The following is a 4,275-nucleotide window of genomic DNA, read 5'->3' on the forward strand; positions in this document are numbered from 1 at the left end:
TTTTTTGAAGCTACATTTCAGCGGATATCATCCACGTTATCATTATCACTCCCTCTTATCAGGAGTGAACATTGTTGGCAAAACTTTTGTCGTTTATTTCGACTTCCTTCATGTCAGTTGAATTCGTTTTGTTTCCTTCTAGGTGATGAGTTGACTGAATGAACCATTCGAGGAACCTTGGAACTTTGAACTTGTTTCCAAAATATGAATCGTGATAACTCGTATACCTCCTTGAAATTTCTATTGAAACGATTTGTTGTTTTATTGTTTCAGATTTTCTCACGATACGGAAAAGTCATGAAAATTGTAACGTTCACCAAGAATAGTAAGTACATAACTACTAGTAGCTACCCAGGTATATGAGTTGAGAAAACTTATGCAGTCTCTTGTAGAGATGATGTTCCAACTACATTCATAAATATCACGTAGTTTCCTCATGGCATTATTCACTTCTCACTTCAAAAACAAAGTACTAAATTTTCTCTGCTATGCTCGCCTTACATATTGTTTTGTCATGTTAACAAATTGAACATGAAGTAATGTAAGTTTATGACAACCCTAAATAGAAAGTTTCTATCCCATTGCAACAATATTCCTCTTCTAGGGTATAGTGCTAAATGTTGTTTGTTCTGTTTCTAGACTCATTTCAAGTGTTGATCCAGTATCCAGATGTGGTCACCGCACAGTCAGCTAAATTGGTAAGAAAAGATGGGGTTGGGTGGGGGGGGGGGGGGTTTGGGATTCGAACAGGAAGGAAACATCTGCCAAACAAACTCTACAATGTGCCCCAAGAGGAATGGACTCCGCTCTTTATCTTCCCTTCCCTCTTCACCTTTTCCTCCCTCTCCTGTCCCCTTTATTTATTATCTCCCTCTGTTTCTCCCCACTAGATGAATCTTATATTATTTATTCCCACATATTTTTATGGCCTATAAATTTTCTAACAGATCTTCCATTTTACCCTTTCCTCTGTTGTTCTCATACACGTTCATGGGTGGATATAGGTATGATCTAGGAAAGGCTATTCTATTGAGGTATTGAATTGTTTTACTCGGTTAAAGACCTCTTTCCCTCATGTAACTACATACCTAATGTTTTTGGTTACCTAGATTCCGAAAGTATTTGTTATTGGCTCAGTCAGGTTACCCTCAGTGCTCAGAAGGGACTAACTGAAGGCTGGAGGTTGTGGCTGAGATAAACAAAAAGGTTTCTACGCGGTCATGGACAATTTAAAGAAAGAAAATAAGATGGAAATGGGTTAATGTTGTTTTAAATAAAACACAATGTTTTTTCTGCACAAGAATAATAAATAATGAAATTATACAAACAAGAAAAAAAAAGAGGAAGGTAATGAATAAAAAAGAATACATGCAGATTTTTAATTACAATGGAAAAAAGTACAAAAAGCAAAGAAAGGTGGATATATTTGACCAGATATTTCTTCACAGCACAGCTAGCGTTTACTCTTTCTTTTGTATCAAAGCACATTTCCCTCCAAAACGGATGCATCTCACATCCATGGGATGGACTTTCTCTCCTCAACTTTCCATTAATTCTCCTTCTTGTATGCTAAATTCTTTAATACCTTACTCTCTTTTTCTTTGTTCCTCCAAACTTTGTGTGGACTTTCTCTCCTCAACTTTCCATTAATCCTCCTTCTTGTATGCTAAATTCTTTAATACCTTACTCTCTTTTTCTTTGTTCCTCCAAACTTTGTTCAACTTTTTTTTCCTATGAACTTTTCACTTTATTCTTTTGTTATTTTTTCTTTCTTATTCTTCTTTCCACCTTTCTTTGCTTTTTGTACTTTTTTCCATTGTAATTAAAAATCTGCATGTATTCTTTTTTATTCATTACCTTCCTCTTTTTTTCCTTGTTTGTATAATTTCATTATTTATTATTCTTGTGCAGAAAAAACATTATGTTTTATTTAAAACAACATTAACCCATTTCCATCTTATTTTCTTTCTTTAAATTGTCCATGACCGCGTAGGAACCTTTTTGTTTATCTCAGTTACATTATTCAAAAGTTACAAACTAGCCATGCTGTGAAGAATAAACTGAGCTCTATTTGTTCAATTTTTACATATTATGAAAATGGTATTAATTTTATTTCAGATACAGATGAAGACCCTCAAACCGATAAAGATCCTAAAATCCCTAAATCTACAAGTTTCCTACCAGGACGAAAGAGACCGCGAGATCTCTATTCCACTACGATATGTAAGTAAAGTGCCTAAAAAGTCTCAATATGTTCAACTTTGGCTCCTTTTTTGAAACTGTTTCATAAACATTTTTGTTACAAATATAGGACCCTCTTGAAGTCAATTACCTCTTCATTCAGGTTGCTAACGAGGAGTACACAGGTTTGGCCTTGAAGTTGTCCAGGCAATCTAATAGGTCCCGCTCCTAAAATCTCAATATGTTCAACTTTGGCTCGTTTTTTGAAACTGTTTCATAAACATTTTTGTTACAAATATAGGACCCTCTTGAACTCAATTACCTCTTCATTCAGGTTGCTAACGAGGAGTACACAGGTTTGGCCTTGAAGTTGTCCAGGCAATCTAATAGGTCCCGCTCCTAAAGAGGTGCCATTGCCTAGTCCGAATCCGCCCAGAGGGAGACCTAAAATAGAAACATAAGAAGATGACACATTAATTTATTGAAGGTTTTAAAAATGCTAAACAACCTGAAAAATCCTAAAAATATCTTGTACCTCAGGTTATCTTCCGACAGTTTTCTATTGATTGTGGACTTGTGGAGCAATAGAAACATAGGAAAATGACACATTAATTTATTGAAGGTTTTAGAAATGCTAAACAACCTGAAAAATCCTAAAAATATCTTGTACCTCAGGTTATCTTCCGACAGTTTTCTATTGATTGTGGACTTGTGGAGCTCGGAAAAAAAGCATTGTTGCGAGTAAAAAAGAAATGTCGGTATTCACAGCTAAATAGACAATTCTTATTTATAAAAGTTAGGTAGGTAATAATAAAACTAATCTGAGGAGAAAATAAATATAGTTGGTCGTAGAAAATGGGACGGACACATGCAAAATAAAATGGGACAAATAAAATATAAAGCATCCCGCTACCTACAAAATAAGAATAATGTTAGAACAATTGAAATAATAAATAAATAAATCAAATGTGTGCTCGGAAAAAAGCATTGTTGCGAGTAAAAAAGAAATGTCGGTATTTACAGCTAAATAGACATTTGTTATTTATAAAAGTTAGGTAGGTAATAATAAAACTAATCTGAGGAGAAAATAAATATAGTTGGTCGTAGAAAATGGAACGGACACATGCAAAATAAAATGAGACAAATAAAATATAAAGCATCCCGCTACCTACAAAATAAGAATAATGTTAGAACAATTGAAATAATAAATAAATAAATCAAATGTGTTAGTAATAAAAATAAAGCACCCAGCAACCTATGAAATATTAATGTACTGAAAATTAAATGGGGGAAATAATAGAAAGTAAAAAAGAGTTGTAAATGGTGCTAATGAAAGTTTAATGAGCAGCTATCAAGATCAAAATAAAGGATAGATAGAACTAAGAGAGGGAGAGAAGGGCAAAAAGAAAAAAAAAAAATGAGTTGTAAATGGTGCTAATGAAAGTTTAATGAGCAGCTATCAAGATCAAAATAAAGGATAGATAGAACTAAGAGAGGGAGAGAAGGGACATTGACAACATATTCACTGTCCAACTAAGAAGCGAAGAGATGAAGATTGAAAAGCGAGAAATGAGGGTTCCATAGATCCAAGGAGGACGTATAAAACAATAGAACTGATCAGCATGATCACTGAAACAAAAAAGATAAATCTTCATTTGATCCTCCGTCTCCCAAGGAGAGCAGAGATTCTAGAACGAAAGAGGGCGAGAGAAATAGAAAAAGAAAGAGAGACACTGAGAAATAGGGGAGGGGGGCGAAGAGAAAGATGAGAAACATAAAAACAGTAGAGAAATAGAGAGAAGAGCACTTGCCTGCTTTTAACTTCTTCAGATATTGCCTAATTGGGACGAGTTGAATGTGTGAAATATGCACTTTGTGGTTGAATCAAACCCACAACGAAGAGCACTAATCACCAGAGCACAACAAGAGATAGAGAGGTAGAGGAGAACACAATATTTGGAAGTACAAACCTCCCACAGGGGATCCGGCAAAGGAAGCTAATGGTGACCCCAGGCCATGAGGTAGGGAGAACACACCCGGCGAACCTGAAAGTACATGCAAGAGATATACGGCACGTGAAACACCCACAGAGAA

At 35.0% G+C, this 4,275-nt stretch overlaps 1 long non-coding RNA gene across 1 annotated transcript; it reads right to left on the minus strand.

The window, feature by feature from the left end:
- Nucleotides 1-2,503: 2,503 nt before the first annotated feature.
- On the minus strand, nt 2,504-4,275 carry LOC113471084. Its single transcript, XR_003393916.1, has 2 exons — nt 4,152-4,275; nt 2,504-2,625 (listed from the first exon to the last, which is right to left on the minus strand). It is a non-coding gene; the product is annotated as an uncharacterized LOC113471084 (long non-coding RNA).

The sequence above is a fragment of the Diaphorina citri genome, unplaced genomic scaffold (assembly GCF_000475195.1).
Source record: "Diaphorina citri unplaced genomic scaffold, Diaci psyllid genome assembly version 1.1 scaffold2063, whole genome shotgun sequence".
In the NCBI taxonomy this organism is placed as follows: domain Eukaryota; kingdom Metazoa; phylum Arthropoda; class Insecta; order Hemiptera; family Psyllidae; genus Diaphorina; species Diaphorina citri.